The sequence below is a fragment of the Sceloporus occidentalis genome, unplaced genomic scaffold, assembly GCF_023333645.1.
Source record: "Sceloporus occidentalis isolate IW3139 unplaced genomic scaffold, rSceOcc1.0.p SCAF_8, whole genome shotgun sequence".
Classification (NCBI taxonomy): domain Eukaryota; kingdom Metazoa; phylum Chordata; class Lepidosauria; order Squamata; family Phrynosomatidae; genus Sceloporus; species Sceloporus occidentalis.
This window is the reverse complement of record NW_028316988.1, coordinates 18,519,138-18,529,277: the sequence shown is the minus strand read 5'-3', so window position 1 is coordinate 18,529,277 and position 10,140 is coordinate 18,519,138. Positions and strand designations below refer to the sequence as shown.

Sequence of the window (10,140 nt, the reverse complement as noted above, 5' to 3'; positions counted from 1 at the left end):
AGGACGATAGTTCTATCCACCCTCAAAGCCCCGCTACGGCGTTAGAAGAAGGACAAAAAGGATGATAATAATAATAATAACAAAAGAAAGGGGGGGAGTGCGCACGCAAATTCTCTTAAAGAGACAGGATCATATTTTTGGGGACTTATGGGGATCCTGTCATAGGGTTTCCTTGGTAAGTTTCTTCAAGGTTTGCCATCCTCTGAGGCTGAGAGAGTGTGACTGTTTACCTCAAGGTGGGTTTGTATCCCTGGGAGGACTTGGAAGGCAATGACAGCAATAAACAGCAGTAAAACAACAAGTGTAGAGATTTTGTAGCATTTTTGAGCATAAATTTCGTTCTTAAATTAGTCTCAAAGCTGCTACAAAATCCCTCAATATATGTTAACCCCACAGACTAACACAGCTGTGTCTTTCAATCAATAAACACAGCCTTCCTTCTCGGTCTCCCATCCAAGCGCTGTCCAGGGACGACCCTGCTTAGCTTCCGAGGTCCTATAGGGATCGGGGTCCCAAAAGCGCACTGTGGAAACAATCCAGTCCGAGACTGATTGATCTGCCCTGGCTCAGTGCTAGAGGATCCTGGGAATTGTAGTTCCTTGTGATGCCAGAGTTCTCCAGCAGAGAAAGCTCAATGTCTCTCAAAAAACTACAGCTCCCAGAATTCCCTAACATTGAGCCAAGGGCGAGTAAAGCGGTCCCGAACTAGCCCCAACTACTCTCTCATCCATCCAGCCTTAAGAATAAGCACAAAGAGCTATGTCTGTATGTCCCTTGACATTGTTTTGCTTTGTTTCAGATCCTTTGCTATATGGCCCTAAGTTTCACCTTTGACTTATCCATGAGTTATATAGCAAAGTTCATTATTTTGGCCCCCAAACCTGCCCTCGACTTATACATGAGGTCGACTTCTAGTCGAGTATATTATACAGGAGGTACCAGTATGTCAGGTAACACAGGTCTAGGGATTGCACACACACACACCGGCCAAGGCAGGTTGGACTTCCACCCAAAATGGTAGATGGAAGGATTTATAGGTAACTCTAGCTGCTTCCAGGTAAGGATAACAATCCCGGAGTTGGAAGAATAGAATCATAAAGTTGAAGAGACCGCAAGGGCCATCCAGTCCAAACCCATTCTGCCATGCAGGAACTCTCAATCAAAGCATCCCTGACATATAGCCATCCAGCCTCTGTTTAAAGACCTCCGAAGAAGGAGACTCCATTACTTCCCAAGGCAGCCTCTTCCACTATCAAGCAGCTTTTACTGTCAAGAAGTTCCTCCTAATGTTGAGCTGGAATCTCTTTTCCTGGAGCTTGCGTCCATTGCTCTGGGCCCTATTCTCTGGAGCAGCAGAAAACAAGCTTGCTCCGTCCTCAATGTGACACCTCTTCAAATATTTAAACAAGGCTATCACATCATATCATATCATATACAGTGGTGCCTCGGGTTATGAAATTAATTCGTTCCGCTGTCAATTTCGTAACCCGAAAGGCTTTCGCAAGCCGAATTCCCATAGGCGCTAATGGGGAAAAGCCGCGATTCCGTGTGAAATCGCGCCGAAAAGCACCAAAAGTTTTTTCGTAACCCGAAAAAACTTTCGTAACCCGGAACAATGTTTTCCAATGGGATTTTTTCGTATCCCGAAAATTTCGTAACCTGGGTATTTCGTATCCCGAGGTACCACTGTACCACCTCTTAACTGTCTCTTCTCCAGCCTAACATCCCCATCTCCCTAACTCTTTCCTCATAAGGCATGGTTTTCAGGCCCTTTGGTGCCCTTCCTTTATTGGACACGCTCCCATTTGTTAACATCCTTTTGAATTGTGGTGCCCAGAATTGGACAAAGTATTCCAGGTATGATGGCCCTGACCAAAGCAGACCCCTCCAAGGGCCATCCAGTCCAAACACATCCAGTGCTATGGGAGTCAGAGAATTGTAGTTGTGCTCTGGTGCCACAACAAACTACAGTACTGTTCTTAGAACTCCATAGCACTGAGCCATGGCAGTTAAAACGGTGTCAAACCGGATTATTTGACCAATGCGGATGCAGCTATATGACTTCCTAGAACATCATAAGGTAGGGGAGTCTCGACCCACTCTCCCAGCCATCACCCAGCAACATGTACCTGTCGCCAGGTGTGTGTTTGTGCAAGTGGCTATAATTGCAAGCCTGCATTGACGGATTTTTTTCCTGGGTGATGGATGTTGTGGGGGAAGCGTGGGCCCAGAGAATGTACTTCTGGAGTCCTTATGTCACTCTGCAAAACACTGAGAGACGTTCCCAGGAGGGGAGAGGGCAGCTGAAATCTTGGGGCCCTGGTGATGCCTCGAGCAAATAAACTTCAGGAGCTTGGATAATGAGGTATTAATTGGGTAAGTGCAGGTTGCAACAAGAGAGGGATACAGGGACGGGTTCTGATCAATGTGGCATCAGAGGAACCAAGAGAAAGAAACATAATCATGGCTGTGTGGGTTTGCTTTGTGTTGTTGTTTTTTAAAGCCATGCTTTTGCACAATCTGCAATTGCAAGAGTTTTGGGTTGTTGGTTTTTAGCAACAACCATTGTGACTACACTCTGCAGTTGCTCGGCCGCACATGTCTCGGTTTACATCTGTGAAATGTTAGAGAGTGTGGGGCCATCAATTATTTTCTGAACACATGGTGCAGAAGAATAACATTTGCAAGAGAAGGCAAGCAAAGCTAAAAAATAGTGATAGAGAGAGAGAATTATACAGGCATGCCTTACATCTGGCAAGGTTGCCAAACCCAGCTTTTGTCAGAGAGCTTTGCTATTAGAGTGGGCCCTCCACATTCACTGGGGTTAGGGATGAAGAATGTGAATGTGGACAAACCGTAAATAAAAAAAAACAGTATTCTTTTTACATGCATCTGAGGAAGTAAACTGAAGTCTACGAAATCTCAAGTTGCCAATTTCTTTGTTAGTCTCAAAGGTGCTACAAGATCTCTATGTACTGATTCTACAGACTCACACAGCTATATCTTTGTAAGAGAACAGGTCTCTAGGAATCTCTAGGTCCTCCAGAGCCACTTTATGGTCAACATCTGCTAGAGGTTGACCATAGAATCACGCTGGAGGACCTAAAAATGTCTAGAGAAGTGCTTTCTCTAGGAACTTCTAGGATCTCCAGCACAACTCTATGGTCAATTTCCAGCAGAATTGTGCCGGAGGACTTAGAGATTCCTAGAGAGGAGGACATGTTAATCAAAGCCGCAAAAGTCAAAGCCACAAATGTGGAGGGCTGACCGTACTTTTGAATTACGCACAGTGATTCAGTAAGCTCCCACCAGGACAATCCAGAGACGCTTTAAGCTAAATAGCACTCTTGCTGAATTCTTACTGCTTGAGAGCACGCAAGATGGACAGCTGCTTTGCTTGGCAGGGATCAGCAGGGAGAGAGCGAAGGGGGGAGGAATCATATCTATTGAATGCTTGCCTGGTGCGCAGCTGTTATAAGCGAACAGGAGCCCTGCCAGGAAAAAAGCTGGCAACCCCACTCTCCCCAGGCAATTAAGAGGCATGTTTAATTACTACCTGGGCTTCTGCCTTATGATGATAGTTTAGCAGGGGATGCATCAGGTGTTGAGTGACTCTCTTGTTCTCTCTTCCTACAGGAGTCTCCTCTTTGTTTTCAAAGCGCTGGAGAACTCATTATTTTTCCTCGCAGGTAAGACAATCTTATTGTTTCTGTTTTGCACCGTCAGGAAATAAGATACGAGGAAGAAGCTAGCAAACATCGTGGCTCATTCTGGTGCCATTCCGTGGGACTCCTTCAATCCACCCGAGGTCTTTAAAGATAACACTGCAGCTATGGAGGGAAGCTATACTTCAAATGAAGGTGGCAGAAAACAAGCATTTTACAGAATGTGATGGCTTGGACAATTGTAACTTCAGCGCTTAATGTGATCTCTTTACACTTTAGGATCTTGTTTGGTTCCTCCATAGTTGTCTTTCTCATTCCCGCACTTCTATCTTATTGGTTGCGGTCTCTGTTCTGATCAGTGTTTGGCCTTCTGAGCAAATCTCAGCAAGAGCACCCCTTGATAGGGTTGCCTTTGTTGTTGTGGTGCTTTCTAGCCATCCAACTTATAGCAAACCTTTCATGGGGTTTTCTCTGCAAGTTTGTGACTTGCTCTGGATCATCCAGTGAGGGTTCCATGGCTGAGACAGGATTCAAACCCTGGTCTCCAATGGTCAGAAGCCAATATTCAAACCACTACACCATGCTGGCTCTCCTAAGGTTTGCTTTAGGGTCTCCATAAGTCAGAATTGACTTGAAGGCACCAAACCACAACAAGGGGAGCTCTTTGGACCTTATCTCACTAGCGAAATCCTGCTGAGAAATGGGATTTAAATGCAGGAAGTTTATCACACGACGTTTCGCCAGACCAGAAATAACACAAAAATAAAGTGAATGTAAAGGGGACAAAAACGGCAGCTTTTTACTTTCAGTACTTCCTGAGACTAAAAAGCTGCCATTTTTGTCCCCTTTACGTTCGCTTTATTTTCACGTTATTTCTAGTCTGGCGAAACGTCGTGTGATAAACTTCCCGCATTTGCATTAACTGTTTTTGATCTGTTTTTGAATATTGAGCCATGCAATTTCAATCTCTTGTTTTTGAACATTGAACTGTTATTCCAATATTGAATCGTGCAGCGAATATTGAACTGTGTTTTGACCATTTGACAACAATTTCATCCTCATCTAGGGTGAATTTTTCCTGTCTGCTGAGAAGTAAACCCCATGGCATGATTCGGTGGGGTTTCCATCCTCAAGAATGCAGCCTGGCAGGGCCTGGAGGAGTCATCCCTTCATTCAAATGCAAAATCAGGCGGGAGAAAGCTGCCTTTTGAAGTGAGCAAAGAAAAGGAGAGAAAGTGGGAAAGGAGGAAGATTGAGACCCAGACTTTTTCTTGGCAAGCTGATGTTCCTTAGATCTCTCCTCCCCTTCCTTTGGTGAGTCACTTTCTTTACACACATATACACACACACACCAAACAAGCAAACACCCATTCATGTGTGTCAAAGGCAGAAAGAACAAGATCTTGCAAGGACTGGAAGGGAATTTGTTTTTTAAATCTTACTCTTATTTTTCCCTCCTTTTTTGGATCCCCCCCTCCAAAAAAAGAAAAAGAAGGAGGGAAGAAGAAAGAAAGAAAGAGGGAAGGAGGGAAAGAGGGCGCAACCTGGGACTTGTAGTCCCGACCCTGAGGGCGCTCTTTGCCCAACCAGGCTCAAAGGACTCCATTTCCCAGCCTCCCTTGCGGCCTAGAAAGAGGGGGGCACATAAGGGGGGTGCATTGCTAGCGCATCGCTTGCTGGTGCTGGTCTGGAAGGCAAGGAAAAGAAGGAGGGAAGGAGAAAAAAGGAAAAGAGGAGGAAGAGAAGGCCTCAAAGCCAAAGGAAGAGGGGAGGAAAAAGAGGAAAGGAGGCCAAGTAAGCGGAGTGAGGGGGTTGGGGGGGGCTGGAAAGCCTAAGGAGAGGCATAAGGCCTTAAAATGGGGGGAGAGAAAAGGGGGCCCTGTTGCAGATGCAGAGCATATCCCTGGCCTGGGTGCCTAGAGGCAACAATGCTTGCAACAATGTAGCCTCTGCTTTTGCAACAAAAGGGAAAAGGAAGTGCTGAAAGAAGGGCCCTCTTGCCCGCCATCTTCGAAAGGGAAAGGGAAGGGGATTGTGTGTGGGGGGGTCTCTATCTCCCTCCCAGCCTCCCTCTCTTCCTCCCAGGCCCACTTTCCCTCTCTTTCTCTCTGGGCCTCACACAAAGGAGGCCTCCATAGGCCCTAGAGAAGGCCGCTCAGGGCTGCAGAGGGAGAGGGGGGCTGTAAAAGAGGGAATTTAGGGGGTGGGATGGGGGGGGACACAAGTCCTTAAGAAGGGGGTTAATCTTGGGGACAGGGGTTGAACCTCCCCAACCTCAACCCCCCTTCCAGAGTCAGTATCTGGGAGGGGGCTCATCTTCAGGGGGTGAACCTCTCAACCCCCCCCTTCAGAGTCAATTTCTGGGGGGGCCATGTTTGGGGGTGAACCCCTGGCCTGTCTTCCAGAGTCAATGTTGGGGGGGGCTAGTGTGTGTGTGTGTGTGTGTGTGTGTGTGTGTGTGAACCCCTGTCCCCCTTTCCAGAGTCAATGTCTGGGAAGACATGTTTTGGGGGGTTGGAGGGTCAATGCCTCACCCATTCTGGAGTCAGTGTCTTGGGGGGGAATCCTTAGAGTCTATGTGGGGGAGGCTACTTTTGGGGGGCACCCATTTCAAAGTCCACCTTGAGGCACTAGGCTTGTGGAGGGCGGGTTGAGCCCCCCACATTCCCCCTTTTATAGAGTCCATGTCAGGGGAAGGCTAGTCTTGGGGAGGCCCTTGTTGAGCCCCCCAATACTCCTTTTTGGAGTCCATGCTGGGGGCAATTTTGAGGTCCCTGTTGGGAGAGACTAGTGTTGAGGGGGGCCCTTTCCATGCTCGGGGGAAGCTAGTCTTTGGGGGGGACACACCAATATCAAAGGGGGTGTAAGGTTTTGGGGACTTGACCCCCCCCCATTTCCTTTCCAGAGTCAAGTTGGGGGGAGAGAAACTATTCTTAGAGGGCCATTTTGAAGTCCGTGGGGGGGGGACTAGTCTTAAGGAGGGGTCCCTTTTCCAGAGGCCATATGGGAAAGGGGGGCTAGTCTTGTGAAGGGTGAGTTGACCCCCCCATTCCTGTGGGGGAGCTTCAACCACCCTTTCACCAAGACTACTTTCTTCACCCTTTTCCGACATGGGCTCCAAAATGCCCCCCCCCCCAAGACTAGTATCCCCCCCCTCCCCCACACTGCAGAAGGGGGGAAATGAGAGAGGCTCAACTCACCACAAGATTAGCCTCAACAACATGGACTCCAAAAAGGTTGGGGAGGGCTCAAGTTCCCAAGACTAGCAGGCCTCCTCTATATGGACCTTGAAATGAATATCTCCCCCCAAGATTAGCCTCCCCCCAACATGGAAAAAGGAACACCTCAAGACTAGCACTCTTGACACAGGCTTCTAAATGTTCCCCCAAACTAGCCCCCCAACTTTTTGGGGGGCACCCATTTCAAAGTCTATCTGGAAGGAGTCCCTAGTCTTGTGGGGGGCAGGCTGAGTCCCCCTCCAGAAGATTAGGAGAAAAGGGATGGGGGCTCAAGCTTCCCCTCCCCAAGACTAGTCTCCCCTCGACATGGGCTTCAAAATAACCCCCCAGGGCTAGGGGACCCCCTTGAAGACTAGCCCCCTCCTGGACATGGACTCCTGAAGAGGGGCATGTGAGGGGCTCAACTCATCCTGCAGAAGATAAGCAACTCCCCCAAAATAGGGCTTCAAAATTATTAACCCCCCCCCCAAGGATAGCCTCCCCACCCTAGTATTGGAAATGGGACCCTCTCAAGAGTAAACCCCCCTTCACCATCCTCAAGAGGAGCCCCCAGACATTGACTCTGGAAAGAGGATGAGGGGTTCACCCCCCCAAGACTAGCCCCCTCCCAGAAATGGACTCCTGAATGGGAGAAGCCCAATTCCCCCAAACTATCTCCAAACTGCCTTGACTCTAGAAAGGGGGCTAGGGGCTCAACTCCCCCCAGACTAACCTCCTTCCAGACATAGGCTCCAGAATTGGGAGGGGGTTCATGCCTCCCCACCCAACAAGGATCTGGCAAAATTGGATCACCTTAGTAGTTGAACCCCTTCAGGAATTATCATGCTGAAGTGTACTCAAAGACTGTGTTTCTGTTGCTTTCCTGGTACTCAGATTGAGACTGGCTTCGGTCGGGCAGGTGGTTTCAATGTTGTTGTAAAAGTGTATGTGTGTGTATTTGTTGTTGTTGTCATCGTCGTAAGACTTCAAGCCATTCCTGACTTACGGCTGATATCATGGGGTTTACTTGGCAGGATTTGTTCAGAGATGGTTTGCCATGGCCTCCCCCTGAAGCTGAGAGAGATTGACTTGCCTAGGGTCACCCAGTGGTTTCATGCTTCAGCAAGGATTCAGATCCTGGTTTCCAGAGCAGGAATCTAACACCCAAACTACTGTACTACACCATGTGTATGTATGTTGTGCCTTCAAGTCAAGACTTAGGACGACTGCATGAATTTCCCTTTCTTAGGCAAGGAATACTCAGAGGTGGGTTTTGCCATTTTCATCCTCTGACATATACCTTACAGCACCTGGTATGTATTGGTGGTCTCCCATCCAAGTGCTAACCAGGGATGACCCTGCTTACCTTCCAGGATCAGATGCGATCTGGTGCCTCAGTCTAGAGTATTCAAATCCTATTTGTAAAAGTCTTCCTGCAAGCAGTCAGAATTAATGGACCTGCTTGACAATGGCTGCATCTGCACTGCAGAAACAAGTCGGTGTGACACCACTTTTAACTGCCATGGCTCAATGCCATGGAATTCTGGGATTTGTAGTTTGTTGTGGCACCAGAGCTTTGCTCTCCTTTGGCGAGGGGGCTTTTCCTAGAGCTTTGCTCTGATGCCGCAACCCCCCCCCCCTCCGTAATTTAAATAAACCAAAAATGGTGCAATCTCAGAAAGGCTTGGATAGATTCTCCAATGTGGTCATGCTTCTTTTCATTATTTAACGCTGGCATCTCTGGCTACAGGATATAGTCAGTCTTAAAAAGCAGAGTCTTCACGCTTAGGAAGTGATAACTTAATGAAAGTTAGGCACAATCTGTGGAGAAAAGAGAAAGAGAACCTGTTTTTTGCTTCTCTTGTAATGCTGGAAATCAGTGCTGTCCAAGGGAACTGAGCCACTGGACATGCCAAAAAGTTGAAAGAAACGTGTCTTTGCTCAGTCGAAGTGATACTTTTGCTGCCCTGAAGGGTGCCCTGTTGGTGAGTGGGGCAATTGTTGCAATGGTTAAAGAAAACCTGCATGTGCCATAGCAGTTTTCTACTGCTGGGTGTCCAGTTGGGAAGGGAATGAGCACTGTAGGAAGCTGGCACCTGAACTTGTTTTGTCCTGATGCATCCGCATAATAATTTCCTTGCTTTTGGCTTCTTCTGAGTTAAGCCCTCGGCAATTTGTAGGGAGTGAATCGGCATTCATAATACCTGCATTCAAAAAAGAAATAACACATCTTTTTCGATCCTGATCCGATATTGCAGTACAGTTGGCCCTCCGCATTTGCGGCTTTGTCTTTGGCAGATTTGGTTATTTGCGGTTTTGAGAAAACATTTCTCTAGGCATTTGTAGGTCCTCCAGCATCGTTCTATGATAAACCTCTGGCAGAGGTTGACCATAGGTGCTGGAGGACCTAGAGATTCCTAGAGAGGTGCAGAATTAAAGCAGCTTGACACCACTTTCAGTGCCATGACTTATTCTACAGAATCCTGGGATTTGTAATTTGGTGAGGTATTCATCCTGGTCTGTCAGAGAGCTCTGGTGCAGATGTGTATTTTAAAGTGTCATGGTAGTTCATTCTAAGTCTTGATGCTCTGATGTTTCCATAGCTGGGGTTGGTACAATTCTGAGCTAACACACCCATTGGCAGAAAACAAAGCCCCCAAGGTGTATTCCAGTGTGTAAATCAATGCACCATAACAAATACAACAGCCATGTGGGTTGGTAAATTTATGACAACAACAAATACAGATACTGTGTTATTTCAGCCAAGTCTTGGCTAATTCCTGCATGAAACGGAGGAAGAAATTTGCACCACTTCACTTTGAATTGGCCAAAGCTGGAACAAAATATTTTTGCTCTTCAAGGATATTTGGACTCCTTTACAAAACCACTCTAAAAACAAATTTATCCAACTCTCACACCTCCAAATCTTCTGTGAACCAAGGTCAAAATGCTATGTGGTTAGAAGAAACTTGCACTGATGCTAACTGTTGCTATATACTTATAAACCCACATGGCTGTTCTTTACGTTATTGTATATTTGGTATGCATTGCTATTTAGTTTGGGAGTCTTTTGCTATTGAGTTCCTCCTTGTGGGATTGACTGAGTTGAACTCGGTATTTTTGTGCAATTCACAGCTGTTCCCCTCCCACGTTTTTTCCCACCTTAGTACTGAAGAAATGGCAAAATACAGCAGCTCAAATACTATACAGACTTGCAGATTTTGAAAACAAAGTGGCATCTGTCTGCTGCTCTCCAG

The 10,140-nt window shown here is 47.0% G+C and overlaps 1 protein-coding gene across 9 annotated transcripts in view; it reads left to right on the top strand.

Moving 5' to 3' along the window:
* Positions 1 to 79: 79 nt before the first annotated feature.
* Positions 80 to 10,140, top strand: part of LOC149308102 (bromodomain-containing protein 3-like) — a 36,122-nt gene continuing 26,061 nt past the window's right edge. For 5 of the 9 annotated variants that reach the window (XM_089535086.1, XM_089535084.1, XM_089535083.1 and 2 more), the window contains exon 1: positions 5,273 to 5,459. The gene's annotated coding sequence lies outside the window, so the exon portion shown is untranslated. Of the gene's footprint in view, positions 176 to 3,636; positions 3,690 to 4,731; positions 4,980 to 5,272; positions 5,460 to 7,917; positions 8,150 to 10,140 lie in introns of those variants that run through there. The other 4 variants (XM_089535085.1, XM_089535081.1, XM_089535080.1 and 1 more) reach the window with 3 other exon arrangements.